Raw genomic sequence first — 16,538 nt, forward strand, 5'->3', positions numbered from 1 at the left:
TCAGATGTCAAGGAGATAAACAACAATTTGACTTTTAGAAGACATTTGAAGGCAGCCCTATTTAGGGAAGTTTTTAATGTTTGATGTTTTGTTGCTTTGTTGTTGTTGTTGTTGTTGTTGTTGTTGTTGTTGTTGTTATTATTATTATTATTATTATTATTATTATTATTATTATTATTATTATTATATCTGGTGCCTGCCAAACACACAGGTTCACTTATGGCATCCTGGACTTTGCTGACACTGTTGCCTTCTCCATTATGGGCAGAGGAAAGAGGCTTCTTTTTCTAAATGTACTTGTGAAGTTATGTAACAATCTGGTTTTTTAAGAAATAAACCAATTAAAACCAACCACACCTCACTGAGCAGTACTTATTCAATGATAGAGGGAAGTTTGGGGCACTGTAGCAGTTCTTTATTTTCCTTTACTTTCAGAGCAATCGTTCAGAGACTGAGGTTTCATGTGCACTAACTGAAGAAGAGCTGTCCAGATTTGCTTTTAAACAACCCAGATCTGTGTATATGCAGGTGTCATGCTCCTGGTACAATAAAAGTGTACCGGTCTACAGTGAAAGTGTCCATATGCTTCTTCCTCTTGGCTGTCCTGATCACCTGATATCCCTGTCAGGTATCCCTGTGTCACACACACAAACACACACACACACACACTCACCCTATACATGAAAAATGTAATTTGAGAATGAGCTTTAGAATGCTGCTTTTCAAAGGGACTGAGGACTGGATATGGCTTAACATTTCCCCAAAGTAAGCAATGATCTCTTTTAAAACTCACCATTAAAATGTGACAAAGTGAGCAAAAGTAGTGCAAGGTGTCTGGATGGAGATCCAATACGTCAAAGCAAAGAGAAACAGTTAGTTACTTTTAAGTTTTCTTTTGTAGACTATTAATTCGAGGGGGCCCCCTAGGGCTGTTGTTTGGAACTGCGTTGATGTGGGTTCATATAAAACAAGGGTTTCAAACTTAATCCTGCACCTTGCTTCTTTGCACCTCACCACTTCGCCACAAAAGGGGACCACTTTGCACAAAATCTGCATAAGCTAATTTTTAGATATTTATGCAATTTTTTTAAAGCATCTGTCAGCGCTGCCTAAGGTCCCAGCTCACACAAGACCAACGCTGCTTCTTCCTCAAGTAAAAAAGTCTTTATTGAAGCTCAGTTTCATTTCCAGATGCGCAGCGCGCAACGCTACGTCTATACCTTAGACCGTCGAAGTTCCATCTGAATCTTCTCCCCCCTGACACCAGTTTAAGATTCTAGCTTTACTCCACCTCTTCCTCTGTTCCTTCCTTCTCTGGGTCCGCCTGCTAGTCGGAGTCTCAGCCCTTCTAGACTCCTCTGACGCTGAGTCCCCTGACTCTTCCCCCTCCCTCCTTCGGGCTTTCGGACCTGGCTCCCAATCCGGGTTTTCTGCTGTCCCGCGCTCCTCCACATTTGAACTTGGCGCGCGCGCGCAACCTCCCACTTTCCTTCTGACCGTTACACTTGTGTCACTGCTCCCTCTTTCGGGGAGGCTAGCTGGACCTGGCCTTCCCTCTGTTTCCCCACTTCCCGAATGGGGCGTGGTTACCCCTGACTCATCTTCTCTCCCCGCTGGAGGAGAAGCTGGCCCTGACTCATGTGACTCTTCCCCCCCACTGTGCTCTGGTGGGGGAACTGGTCCTGAACCTCCGCTGCTCCCTTGGGAGTCCCCTCTGGTCCCTCGTTTATGGAGCGTCCCCCCTGGGATCCCCCTCGCCCTTACCATAGGCGCCCCCTTCTGGGAATCTTCTGATTCGCTGGAGAAGCTCATGGAATCTCTCGGGTCACTGTCATATTCCCCTACGCTCCCCTCTGATTCCTCTCCTCCGCTCTCTATTTGCTCTCTCCCCTGCTCTTCTGCTCCTGAGCCTCTGACAGCATCACACACACACACACACACAATTTATATATTTTTATTTCCTCCCAGAGGAGGCCTGAGCTGCAAACAACAAGTGAGAAGCTGTCTTTAAAACATCTTAAAAATAGTACAATTGTAGATGCAGACTGGGATAAAGATATCCACTTAAAAGGCTGGTTGGGAGAGGGAGGTCTTCAGCAGGCACCCAAAAGATAACAGAGACGGCACCTGTTTAATGGGAGGGAATTCCAAAGGGTAGGTGCCACACAGGGTTGCCACCCGTCACAAGAAAAACAGAATTGCCCCGTTTTTGGATAAAAGTGTCCCCTATTGAAATATACTTGGAGTCGAGTGTGAATTTCATGCTCTTTATTCAGCTCATAGTAGCAATGAATGAAACTTCCCCCAAAACATCTAGCTATATATACATTATTTACACAATGGGCCCTGCGTGATTGCCTAATTCCGGGCTGCTCCTGTAGGCCAATCAGGTTGCGGATTCACCTCCTCCAGAAGCCTGATTGGCTGCTTCTGCAGGCCAATCAGGTTGCTGATTCACTTCATCCAGGAGCCTGACTGGCTGCTCCTGCAGGCCAATCAGGTCGCTGATTCATTTCCACCTGGAGCTGGATTGGGTGGCTCCTGCGGACCAACCAGACTGCTGCATTCTGGATCCTATTGTTCTAGGATTCAGCTCAGTATATAACACCTATCCTGTTGGTACTTCAAACAGGACACCCTTTTCCCTGTATTTGAGCTTGGCTGGCCCAAAATGGTGGTTGCGTCGCTGGTTGGTGCGGCTGATGAGGAACCCAGCCCAGGATGAGTGACAATAGAGATAAGGGAGAAGGAATGACGTCCTCTCCCTCCTTCGCCCCCTCCTTCCTTCCTTTTTGCTTCTCCTCAGATGCTGCCTGCTGGTCTAGCATGGTGCAGATCTGTGGCCACTTGGCCCCCTCCACCAACCCAACCTGATCTCTCCTCCCTGCTCCTGCTCCTCCGCACCTGAGTTTTCCAATGCAAGCATTGGCAAGAGGCTGGAGCTGCAGCTCAGGTTGCCCATGGAAGATGGCCGTCTACCCACTGAAATTGAAATACTTTATTGTCACTTGTACAACAGTGAGATTACACGAGCACCCCCCATTCAGCTCTCTTAGTCTTAATTCCCCTCGTTTACTGACGCACACACACCAAACCCGAAAGTCAGTTGCCCTGTTGTTATCTTTTCGTTCAGCAGCCTAACAGCCCACGGATAGAAGCTGTTCTTTACCCTGTTGGTGCTTCTATATCTTCTGCCTGAGGGCAGGAGATCAAGAAAGTGTCGGCCAGGGTGTGAATCATCCCTGAGAATTTTCCTCACTTTCCTGAGGCAACGTTCTTCCCCTATTTCATCCAGCGGATTCACGGGACAGCCCATAATATCATGCAATATCCACGCCCCTGCCTGCCTCCCTGAGTGGAAGAGTTGGGCCACAGTGGTGAGAGAGGCAGGAGGCCAAATGTGGGGAACGATTTGGTGTCATGAGAGTGTGTGGGCCTCCCAATCCCCACCCTGAACTTTATTTTGCCTGACATGTCCCGCGTTTTGCCCTACCAAAGGTGGCAACCCTAGCTGCCAGGACATTAAAGGCCTGTTTCCTAGATTTCCCAGTTTTGCAAGTGTTCAGAGCATTTCCCAAGGCTTAACTTGTTATGCCTCCCGGTGTGAACTAGCACAAACTCAATGCTCCCCCTGCATCTCTACGTTTCAGGAAAGTATTGGCAGTGGGAAAGGCATCTTTCAGGTGCTGCGATTAATTTCCTCATTCCTGAACCCCACCTATAAGCTTCTCAGCAGAGTCAGGGTGACCCAGAACCAGTTTGAAAACCACTTGATTAGTGGAAGTGATTGATGGAAATCGCTGCCTTGAGATGCAATTCCTGGAACGCCTTGAGAGCAACATGGAGCAACAGAATGTGGCCTCACTTACGTGCCATGGACTGTGGCCAGTTGGAAGCGGTGGAAAGAGCTTTGCACAGCTTTGAAGATGGGCCATTGGCCGGATCCAGCAGGACACTTCTTGAGTTCTTATTCTGAGGATTATTCTGAAAGATCCATGCTAAAGGCTCTGTCTTGCTTTAGGCAGGAGAGCTTAACACAGCTCTCTGCTAGGGTCACCATGTGCATCTTACTTTGACTACATTCAGATGGCAGTTTATTCCATTTCTCCTACATTCTCCGAACTGTTAATTTCTGCATTTCCTTTTCCCCTTCCTCTGCTGTCTTCCCCCAATATTGAATTACAGGGAACTTTCTGGGCAGGGACTTGTCCTCTTGTCTTCTGTAAAGCACCATGACCATTAATGGTGCCAAATACATACATAAATAAAGAAGAAGAAGAAGAAGAAGAAGAAGAAGAAGAAGAAGAAGAAGAATAGTAGTAGTAGTAGTAGTAGTAGTAGTAGTAGTAGTTTGGATTTGATATCCTGCTTTATCACTACCTGAAGGAGTCTCAAAGCGGCTAACATTCTCCTTTCCCTTCCTCCCCCACAACAAACATTCTGTGAGGTGAGTGGGGCTGAGAGACTTCAGAGAAGTGTGACTAGCCCAAGGTCACCCAGCAGCTGCCTGTGGAGGAGCGGGGAATCAAACCCGGTTCACCAGATTATGAGTCCACCGCTCTTAACCACTACACCACACTGGCTCTCTTTTTTTTTAGTCGCATGGCTTTCTTTTTTGTTTGTTTTTATATACAATTTTTATTAAAGTTTCTTTTTTACAATTTAAAATACTCATTTAAACATCTGTAAAATATCAATGACTTCCCTTCTTCTCTTCCCATGGTTCATTTTGCATGTCATAAATCCCTGCATATTTTACAAAAAACTAAAACACTGAGTATTCCATTATTACATCCATCAAAACTTATTTACACTGTTGAATTTATCTTAATACTGCCAACGTCTACACAATTTCCCCCCATGTATTCAATAAACATTTTCCAGTTTTCTTTAAAAGTATGTTCTTCTTGTTCTCTTATTCTATATGTTAAGTTTGCAAGCTGCACATATTCTGTCAGCTTAAGTTGCCATTCTTCTTTAGTTGCGACCTCGTTTTTCCCCCCATTTTTGGGCTAACAAAACATGGGCTGCAGCAGTGGCATACATAAATAACCTTTTTTGGCACTTGGGAATTTCCGTCTGAATTATCCCCAACAAAAAGGACTCAGTTTTGTTTTGTTTTTTGAAAGTACTTTTAAACATCCCCCCCAATTCATTATGTATTATTTCCCAATACTCTTTTACAAGTCCACCACATGTGAAAGAACATTCCCTCCACCTCATTGCATCTCCAGCACTTATCTGATTCAGTCCTATACCTCTTAGCAAGCCTCCTTTTTTGAAAACTTAAAAAATTTTAAGTTAAAAGAGAAAAAGAAAAAATGGAAAATATTTGGATCACTTTTTTTTTTTGGTGTGTGATTGTTTTGCTCCCCCACTCAGAACATGGTTTAAAAATTTGTGGGTTGTTGTTTTCTGCATACAAGCAGTGTGAGACTTGATCGGTGTCTCTTCCATATCCAAAATGAAGCGAGTCTGTAAATCCACGAGGTGGCAGTAGAACCATTGCAAGCATTTTATGCTGCATAACTTTGAAGAAGCCTGTATGTTAGAGCGCACCTTGCTTCCTATTTGAAAAGCTGCGTTTTACTGTTACCACCACAAAGGCTTCTGAAGGCTGGCTGGCAGTGCTTTGGGTACTATGTAGGAATGCAGAGAAAAACTGTGTTCTGGGTTCAAAGTTGAACATCATGAATCCCATGACTGCTAAGGGATGCATAGAAAGTCAATGTGGATCAGCTTGCAGAGCTTGCATCCAATCCCATGCTGATTCTCCACTTTGCCTAGTTTGTTATGGTTCTGGACGGCTGAGTGCATGCTAAGATCATGACAGCACCTGGATGCTAATTCCCAGGTGGGGCAGAGCTGTGATGTTAGCCTCCTGATGGATGGGTTGCTTACCGGAAAGGAGAGGGGAAGGGGTGAGGAGGTCAGCATGGTGCAAATCCCCCAGCACAACCAATCTCCTGTTGGTGCATATTCACCATGCTGACCTCTCTGCCACTTCAGCTCTCCCAGCAAGCAAGTAACATACTGGCTGGGAAGCGAGCATGGTGTCTCTGCCCCACCCAGCAAGCCACTTCTGAAAATGCTCAATATTTGGGAGCTTGGCCTTGCTCTTCCTCATTCTGAGGTCTACCTTCACGGTCTAGGACCCTCGTACCTACGAGACCGCCTCTCCCGGTAAGCCCCACTAAGATCCTCAAGGTCCATAAATAGCAACACCCTAGTGGTCCCGGGCCCTAAGGAAGTTCGATTAGCTTCAACCAGAGCCAGGGCCTTTTCAACACTGGCTGGTGGAACGCTCTGCCTCATGAGACCAGGGCCCTGCAGGATCTGATTTCTTTCCGCAGGGCCTGTAAGACAGAGTTGTTCCACCTGGCCTTTGGCTTGGAGCCAATTTGATTCCCTCCCCCTCTTTCTTTTTTCTTTTCCTTTCTCCTCCTGTGATGAAGTTTCAATATTTTAATGTTGTATTTTAATTTTGTTTTTAAGTTGTATTCATTCAATTTGTTTTTATTATTGCTTGTTAGCCTCCCTGAGCCCGGCCTTGGCTGGGGAGGGTGGGGTATAAATAAAAATTATTATTATTATTATTATTATTATTATTATTATTATTATTATTATTTCCCACAAATAGCAGGGGAGAGGATGGACCTTTGCCTTGGCTGTACCAGTTCATTCTGCAGATGCCATTCACACATCAAATGGCCTTCACACCATGGTTTCCCCCACCCATGGAAAATTAGATGCCAGAGAGTATTAGATGTTCTCTTCTAACCTTTTTGTATGTGTAGGGTTTTTTGTTTTATCTTTTGTTTGGAGGAGCATTCAGGCCTGAAGTCCCCAACCTGCATTTTGAAACACTGCGGTCCAGAAACAGGCTTCCTGTGTCATCCGAACTGGGGCACAGTTGACGTAAGACGTAGGAAATCTGGGTTTGGATTAGATTGAAATCGGGGATTTAAATCACAGTTCTAACAAGCATCACATCATCAGTTTCTTCACTGGCATATCTCTATCATTTTAGATGATGGATGGCTTAATGATTTGAAGTGTTGGTGTATGCTTGATAATCTTAATTATTCCTGGACTTTGCTTACGTTTATGGAGCACTTGGGCCTATAAATGTTATCCTGTGTTTCTCTCCGGCAAGATAAAATTGAACTAACTAATCCAGCCTCATGATTTATTTGTCTCTTTTAACACTTCTACTTCCTGACCTTCAAATAAGCTGCAGTGATGACGTACAACCCCTTTTCACCTCTTTCTGAAAGTAATGAAGAAGCAAAGGACGCATAAGCTCTCATCAGGCACTCAAAAGAGCATGCAAGGACTCAAACAGGTGTAAAGATCGCACCCTCAGTGACCTCCATATTTGCCACCCACTCTTTCCCAACCTTTATACATTGAGCATGAAGGCCTAACCTAAGACCTTAGAATCCCCCTTTCAGCCCAGAACCCGGTATGTGCAGCTTCACGGTCAGGGGGAAAACAATGCTGTCCATGTTGAATGGTTTCTTTAAATGCAAAGGTTCATCATTGTTCCACCTGATGTGTATGTCTTTAAGGGGCCAGAGCAAGGGCCAGAGCAAGAATAACGAGACCCAGCTTTACAGCTGTGAAACATAGCAGGTGCTGCTGAGTTGTATTGATTAAGCTGTGTCAGCAATTGGGTGTAGTATATAAGGAGCAGCACCTAGCAGCACCCTCCGAGTGTCCCTATTTTCCAGGAACAGTCTTGGATTTACAGAAGCTGTCCTGGTTTCAGATTTGATCGCAGAATGTCTTGCTTTTCCTTAGGATGTCCCTATTTTCATCGGAGAATTTTTGCAGGGTATGGAGTTATGTGACCCCTGAGCCAGGGAGGTAAGACATCTGAAGGCAGCCCTGTATAGGGAAGTTGTTTTTTTAAAAGTATTTAATGTTTTATTATGTTTTGGAAGCTTCCCAGAGTGGCTTGGGCAACCCAGTCAGGTGCGCTGGGTATAAATAATAAAATTATTCTTATTATGGAATTGGACACCCCTATTTTCATTGGAGAAATGTTGGAGGGTATGCAAGGCCAATATATATGCCGATATTAAGGTCAAGAGCAACAACTATGAAGAGGATGTTGGACTAGATGGGCCATTGGCCTGATTCAACAGGCTTGCCTTATGTCCTTTTCTTAGCTTCTTAGTTTGAATCCTTATGCATTTTTTTTGAACACCTGAAGATTCTAACAGTAGCAGGATTAACTATGGCCTTGATTCTGAAGCCACTTACTGTAGCGATGCCCCATTGACTTTAGTGAGATTTTTATGGGCAAAGTACGTTTTGAAGAACTACCACTTCACTAACATAGGAAGAGCCTGACCAGATCACTCTCTTTTCAAGCAAGGCCAGTCATGAGCATGAAAGCAATGGCCCCCTCCTCCTGTTATTTGCCCAGTCAAATACCAGCCTCTGGTAATTAGAGGTATACTCTGAATATAAGGGTTCTCTCATCTATTGTAGTTTATAGCCACAGACATTCACATCTTACATTGAATTCAGTCAATGTGTTCATCTGCATCAAATGGTTCCAATACTGTATATTCTGTTGTGCTTCCAGGCACCATCCCATTGAAGCAAAGAGGTGGGAGGAGAGGGAAAGAGAATGTTGTTAATGCTTACCAATTTGACCCCTGCCGCCGCCGCCCAATTTGCTGGTCTCCTTTTCTGGAAGACTGGCCTCATTTGCTCAGAGGGAACCCACTCCTTTGTTATAAATATGTACCAAACCTTCCAGAAAAGTGCTCCATTAGTAATTCCCAGTGACACTACCCAGTGTTCTACAGATTTCCATTTTCTTTTGTAAGTAGTGCAGAGTTAAGAACTGTCACCAGGAGAAGACAGTTCCCTTCTACTAGCTGCTAGCCACGATGACCATGGCTGGAGGAAGCAGTCCTTCTGAATACTAGTTGCTGTAAACCACAGGAGGAGAGCATGTTCTTGTGCTGATGTTCTGCTCGCTTGTTTCCTACAGGCATCTGTTTGGCCACTGTGAGAACAGGATGCTGGACTAGATGGGCCATTGGCCGGATCCAGCAGGACACTTCTTGAGTTCTTATTCTGAGGATTATTCTGAGAGATCCATGCTAAAGGCTCTGTCTTGCTTTAGGCAGGAAAGCTTAACACAGCTCTCTGCTAGGGTCACCATGTGCATCTTACTTTGACTACATTCAGATGGCAGTTTATTCCATTTCTCCTACATTCTCCGAACTGTTAATTTCTGCATTTCCTTTTCTCCTTCCTCTGCTGTCTTCCCCCAATATTGAATTACAGGGAACTTTCTGGGCAGGGACTTGTCCTCTTGTCTTCTGTAAAGCACCATGACCATTAATGGTGCCAAATACATACATAAATAAACAGAAGAAGAAGAAGAAGAAGAAGAAGAAGAAGAAGAAGAAGAAGAAGAAGAAGAGGAGGAGGAGTAGTAGTAGTAGTTTGGATTTAATATCCTGCTTTATCACTACCCGAAGGAGTCTCAAAGCGGTTAACATTCTCCTTTCCCTTCCTCGCCCACAACAAACACTCTGTGAGGTGAGTGGGGCTGAGAGACTTCAGAGAAGTGTGACTGGCCCAAGGTCACCCAGCAGCTGCAAGTGGAGGAGCGGGGAAGCGAACCCGGTTCCCCAGATTACGAGTCCACCGCTCTTAACCACTACACCACACCGGAAGCACGTGTTTCCATAGAAGTGAATCTCATGGAGATCAATGGAACTGATGCTCAACCCTACAATGGGACTCATGCCCATAAAAGGTATGGGATTGAAGGCACACTTCCAAGTTATACTGGAGAACATTGAAGCCTGCAAAAAAAAGTTTAGAAGCCCAAAGGTCAGTTAGCTTTCCTGAGTCAGAAGAGTGGATCATGCTCAGTCTCTGCCTCAACTATGTAAGCTTCAACAAGGGACTCCATATCAGCAAAGTTGGCGGAATGGCATAAAATCATCTCACTGTAATGACTGTTTTTACAATCCCTTGTTCAGACCAAAAGACAAACACATAAAGTCTGTCCTCAGGAAGGCCCTGGCCAAATTTGGATATATTGCTAGTCAAGTATTCTTATGATGGAAGCTAAATCATTTTACGGTTGTCCTTTCAACTGTAGAGCAGTACAGGAATCAAAGGCTGAATGCCAATCTGATGTACAATGCAGCCACTCGTTTCAGAGAACAGTTTCAGTATCCTTTTCTAACAAGACACCATAGCAAGAAAGGAAACCAGGAGAGAGAATTTTGTTAAAGTTATTTTAGAAGTCAGTCAATTTTAATTGGTTCTAGAATGTTTGATTTGCATTAGTGGCATTTAAATGAATGAATGAATGGAAAATGACAGTAAATGTATTATATTTTTAGGGCCTAGTCATCCTGTTTAATGCTACTCTCTAAAACATGGAAGGTTTGCCTCAAATAATCTTTTTTTTGTTCCAATACACGAAGGATGGTTTGTTTGTTTGTTTCCTTGCTTAAGAAATGCTTCCAGCTCAAGTTCTCTTCCAATCCAAACTTAAAAATTTCAGAGGCCCCATCTGGAACAATGTTGTTAAATTTCCTCACAGTAGAATGTGCAAATAAAGAACAGGTTCTAGAAATGGAGAAAAGGCATTATTATTCTATTTTTTCCAGGGCGTGAGCCTGTAAAAGAAGAAAGCTTGCTATATGAAAATAAAAGGCACAAGAGAAATAAGAGACATTTTGACAAGTGCTCTTTGCCAATACATTAAGAAGGACCAACATTTATTTGTAACAGTGTTGTCTATTCCAAAAACTACATTGTATCCCTTTGAAAAGCAAGCACTGGCTTTCTCCAGAGGTGTTCCATTCTCTAAGAAAGATGTTGGAACTGATGGACTCATCTTTTTAACCCAGTTATATTGCCCATCAAAGAGCTTTCGCACTAAGCTCAACCTCCAGACTTGCAAAAATCCTTTGGGCCTTTGGCGTACGGCTGGCTGGGTTTCAACCTAGTGCTATATTGGCTGTAGGGCTCTGCCTCCAAGATCCAGACCTGTTTAGAGCTCAGCTCCTTCACGGAAGAAAGCTCTATTCCCCAGTCACCACCCAAGGACTACTGGGCCAGTGTGGTGTAGTGGATAAGAGCGGTAGTCTTGTAATCTGGTGAACCGGGTTCACGTCCCCGCTCCTCCACATGCAGCTGCTGGGTGACCTTGGGCTAGTCACACTTCTTTGAAGTCTCTCAGCCCCACTCACCTCACAGAGTGTTTGTTGTGGGGGAGGAAGGGAAAGGAGAATGTTAGCCGCTTTGAGACTCCTAAGGGTAGTGATAAAGTGGGATATCAAATCCAAACTCCTCCTCCTCCTCCTCCTCTTCTTCTTCTTACATGCTTTTATTCTACAATTCCAGCCCTCTGGCTTGAAGATTGGCACTTCTGCACTCTGTATCCTTCTGCCTGGTATGAGCCCCGCACTGTTGAACTGGAAAAGTACTGTGGGAAGCATTCAGTTCCTTGTGCCCTGGTGCTGTGATATCTGGTTCTCCACATGCGACAAGGATGCGCCCTCTATCTGCCATTATGAAGGATTATGATATTTTGTAACTAGTGCCGGGTTAGGGTGACCCTGGGTATGTATGTTTGTATCTGGAAATATTCTAAATATGTATGCTATATGTTGGATGCAGACTTTGTCTGCTCTAAACATGGCCACTCCATAAACCTAGAGGCCTCCAATGTGAAAAGAAAAACATCGTAAATAGCAAGACCACACTTGGTGGTTCTTTTGAAGTCTTTCTCCCTGTTCTAATGGATATTTTGTTTAGGGTAAGTAAAAGTAACTTCCAATTAGATCTTTAGGGCACTTTAGATAAAGATCTAAGAAATTTGTTGACTTTGGCAGTCAATTTATCATGTTTCCCCCCCCCTCCCTGTAGATTTACAGGAAACCCATCCTAGTAGAAATAAATCAGTCTTATCCCAAACTCAAGGCCAAGAAGGCAGATATTGAAATAAAAGCATAACTGTGGGCTCAAGTAAGGTTTATCATTGGGATCATCACTGAGGGTGCCAAAAAGAAAATATACATTGGGGAGGGGGGGTCAGTGTAGCCACCACGCTCATTAAACTTTGCCCCAAGCTCATCAAGTGTTGTTCAGCTAAAAATAGAACAAGATCAGCAAGGACAGTAGTGTACATTGAACGATGGTAAAGACTGTAGACCTAAACCCATTGACATGGAAGCAAGTCCTGTTGAAATTCACAGGGAATTGATGGTGTAGAGTGAGATGGGCAGTCCCAATTCTCCAAGAGAGTATAATTTAGCAAAATCAAAAGACCATGTAGGACTATTTTAGATATGCTTATCCATTGCATCTCTGCTTTGCTCTCCCCACAACTCTATACTTTTCTCATTTCTTATTTTATGTATGTCAGCAATTTATATACTGCTGTAAGTGGTGCACAGTAAGGTTCAAAAGATACATTAAAGATAGAAACCATGAATACGAACCATGAGAGCCCTAATTTAGCTTTCTTATATGGGTCTTAATTGAACATTCCTATGGGTTCCATAATTGTTCCAGTTCCAGTGATTGCTGTCCAATATTTCATTACCATAACACTTGCCTCCCTCGTCCATATAATAACAAGCATCAGGCATTAGCACCACTCCTTAGTTCAAGTGGGGGTTTGGGAGGAAATAAATGTACATGGATTTCTACTAGACGCTTGATGAAAATTCTCAAGCTACTTAGTGAAACATTTGTGGTCAAACTGTACAATTTATTTCTTGGAAATGTTGCTCAGGAGGCAATAAAGCTACGTTTGGCTTGGCAAAATGGATTTATGTTCATGAGCTAAGAAACAGAAGAAGGATATTCAAAGACCTAAACAGGGGAACTAATGGGAACATTTTGAACTGGTGGCAACACCCTCATATTCTAACCTTGAGGTAGCATTCTCCAATATTAGAAAGTATAAACACAGACCTATAAGAGATTTGTTCTACCAAAGGCATGGGAAATCTGTGAACTCCCAGATGTTGTTAGACCTCAACTCCCATCAGCCCCAGCTATCATGGCCGATGGTCAGAGAATGGGAGCTCGTTTCCAACAAGATCTGGTGCTTCCTCATCCCTGCTCTACTACATGGTGGTTTAAATGATTCCAAATGAGAAAAAGTTTTGTGAGGATTTGACACTGTGGTCTGCATCCAGATTAATCTACTTGAGCCTATGTTCCATTGAAATCAGTAGGACAATTAAAAATTATCCCTTTAGGATTTTTGTGAAAAGATGAAAATGAATTATTCTGAGCCATTTGGGTTAGAAGATTGGGAAAATATTGCTTAACAGAAAGTAGATCCATTGGATGTCATTCTAGAGTGAATATTTTGAATAATTTCTTTTACGTAATGGACAGACAGAAAATTGGAAATCATTTTTATTTTTCCTCTTTTCTTTTCTGTTTTTGGGTTTCCCTTTGCTGTTTTCATTTTTTTTTTCTATCTACGGTATGTCCTTTCTCTTTATGGTTTTGCCTTCAGTTAGATAAGTTTCTTTTATCTTATTGGATTATGAAAAAGGATTAATAAAATCTCATTTTCTAAAAAAGAAATCAATAGGACAACATGGTCACATCTTAATTCCAGTGATTTGAATGGGAATGAACTTTGGCTCTAAGCCTATGCAACTTACTTCTGCATAACGCAGTACAGCACCATCCTAGGCAGGTTTACTTGAAAAAGAGAGTCCCCTTGAGTTTAACGGTGTGCACTTCCTAAAAGTCTAAATGAATGTGGTCTTATGTGTCAATCACAAACACCCTTCATCTGGTTACAGGCTCAATGAAATTTGGAGCTTTTAAATTTCCCCGCCCTCAGACAGATGTGGTGGCTTCTCTCACATGTGCAATAGTTCACTCTGCTTGATATCTGAGCCTCAGAGTATTTGCTAGGTTTCCAAGTTAACTCTATAATCCCCAATGGACAAACCAGGAAGATAGATAATAGATATGATAAATACATGTTCATATGACATGCAACAGTCCTCACAAGTAAAATATGCATTCCCAAATATAATAGGCAACAGTCTAAACAAGTAGTTCAACAAAGCCCAATCTCTCCACCTGCTTCACAATTCATGCTAATCACTCTAGTTTCTTGCCCAATGTCAATTGCTGTTACTTTAGAGTTCTGTGATATGGATCAGAACGTGCCCATCACTACAACTGAGGGTTCAGCACTCAAGCAAGGAATTTAATTATTAGCTCTGAGCAAAGGATCAAGAAGGGCATGGAAAATAAACTTAGCATGGTATTATGTTAGCAGGTTTCGGAGTAAGAGTTTTATTCGCACTTTAAGAACACTGCCAGTTCTTTTCCCGGCTTGCCAGGACTCCCCAAAGGCCAAGGATATGCATTTTGGATTTTGATGCTCAAATAATTTGACTGTTGTGGGGAGCAAATATAATTTGCAGATGTGGAGCAGAGTTTGGGAGGGCCATTTTACTAAATTTGTGTACTCAACCAGCCTATAAATATAGTAAAAATGCCCAGTGTTTTGCGTTTCAAGAAGGCGTTGCTCTGTTACTCTTTCCATTATATTCAAAAGGAAACACTTTCTTTAAAACACCATTTAATTCACCCACAGATCCTAAATTGCAAAATCATGACCACACACAATGCTGTAACGGCAGTAGTGAGTGACTGCGTTTTGTGTTGGGTGTGGCTTATGGATAGGTTAAGTAGAATTGTTGTGGAACACAGAGGCATGCTGAGTATGGGAAGAGTTGAGTGGTCAGAAGACGTATCTTCAGAAGAGTCCCTACCAGAGAGGAATGGCAAACTAAGCTGATGGACTATGCCAAAATGGCAAAGCTAACCAGAAAGCTCAGGAACCAAGAAGGCAAAAACTTCAAGAAAGAATGGGAAAAAATTACAATTTATTTAGGAGACCACTGTGAGCAGATGAAAACATTAGCAGGATTTTAATCACACTTGTAATGTAACAAGTATTATGGGCATTATGGACAGATTTAAAATATGGACTATGAAATAATATGCAGCTGAAAACGTTGACAATAAGAACCAAGGAGGGGATGGAGGGAAGTCTAGCAATTCAGAGAAATCTCTAAATGTTGATATTTATTTGGTATGGTTACAACTTTACACTTGTAAAATCAAATAACATTTATTTGAAGAAGAAGAAGAAGAAGAAGAAGAAGAAGAAGACGACATATCTTCAGGATTCCTGCATAATTTCTTGTGCTTTCCCATGGCTAATAGAAGACCCTTGTAATGACATTAGGGTTAGACCAAATGGGTTTTGACAGTTCCCCTCAAATCCCATGACTCTGATGTAAAAAGAGACAGCTGAAGCCTTTGGGAGCAGTCATTGGAAGTTCTAGACTAGAGCAAGGTGTTATCAGGATGCTGATGAAATTCAGCTCTATTTCTTCATAACATCTGGCTGAAGAGAGGCTGTCCCTCCTTGATACCAGCCTGAGGCGCGAAGGGGGGGAGAGACAGGTTAACAAGTTTATACTGAAATGTGAAATCAAGCTAATGAGAGTGGCTGCAATCCCAGCTCCACTGAATTCAGTAGGACTTACTTCTGAGTAGACATGGTTAGGATTGCAGGCATAGATGGCTACTTCATTAACTTTGTATTTAAGGTGCCACAAGACTTTTAGCTGTTGTTTTTTTGCTGCAAAAGTCTAAGAAGGCTAGTGTTTCTTTCATTTGACTCAACAGAACATTGCAGGGAAGTTAACTGAACCATAAATATTTGTTAATGGCGGAGATACGCATATCTATTGTGCACCATGATATATGTAGAAAATATGTATATTTCTAAAAGTGACAAATTTTTTTGCGAAAGAAACCAATTGCAGGAGAAAGGAAACTACTGCATGGAAGTGTGAGTGACTGGATTGGGGCACATTAATACATCCCTAGTCGAAATGAAACCAAGGTCGCAGAAACATCACAAATCTCCAGTGAGCTGAGAAAACCCAATTCAAGGCATGTTTTGAAACTCCTGCAATGTCTCATCGCCTGGAGATTTGAAAGTACATTGCAGTGTGTTATGCAAAACTAGCAAATACATAAAAAGAATGCTTAAGCTACATCTTTCCCAGGTTTCAAATTTTGGAAACTCAGATTCTGAGTCATTTCACGTTCTAGTTGGGTAAATTTTGTGCCTCAGAGAATACTCAAAATTGCCTTGTGGAATCATGTGAATCCATCTTGAAAAGACAAATTGGCAATCTGTTAGTTTGCTCTTTTTGTAGTGTTTTGATAAAGAAACCTCATTCTGCTACCTGCCAAGCATGGCTTAAAATGAGGTGGATGATATCATAGCAAACCAGAAAGTCCAGTACCATTGAAAACTTTACAGATGCTCAGGCCTTTTGACATTTATGCAACTGCACTCACCCAAATGGAAGCTGTGGCATTTTCCCATTTCTTAAAGACCAAATTTCCAACTGCCCAAATTAATGGAAATGATGTAACTGAAACTCAAAGGCTGAAATGCACCTGCTTTTAAAGTGGGA

Source organism: Podarcis raffonei, chromosome 11 (genome assembly GCF_027172205.1).
Source record: "Podarcis raffonei isolate rPodRaf1 chromosome 11, rPodRaf1.pri, whole genome shotgun sequence".
NCBI lineage: Eukaryota > Metazoa > Chordata > Lepidosauria > Squamata > Lacertidae > Podarcis > Podarcis raffonei.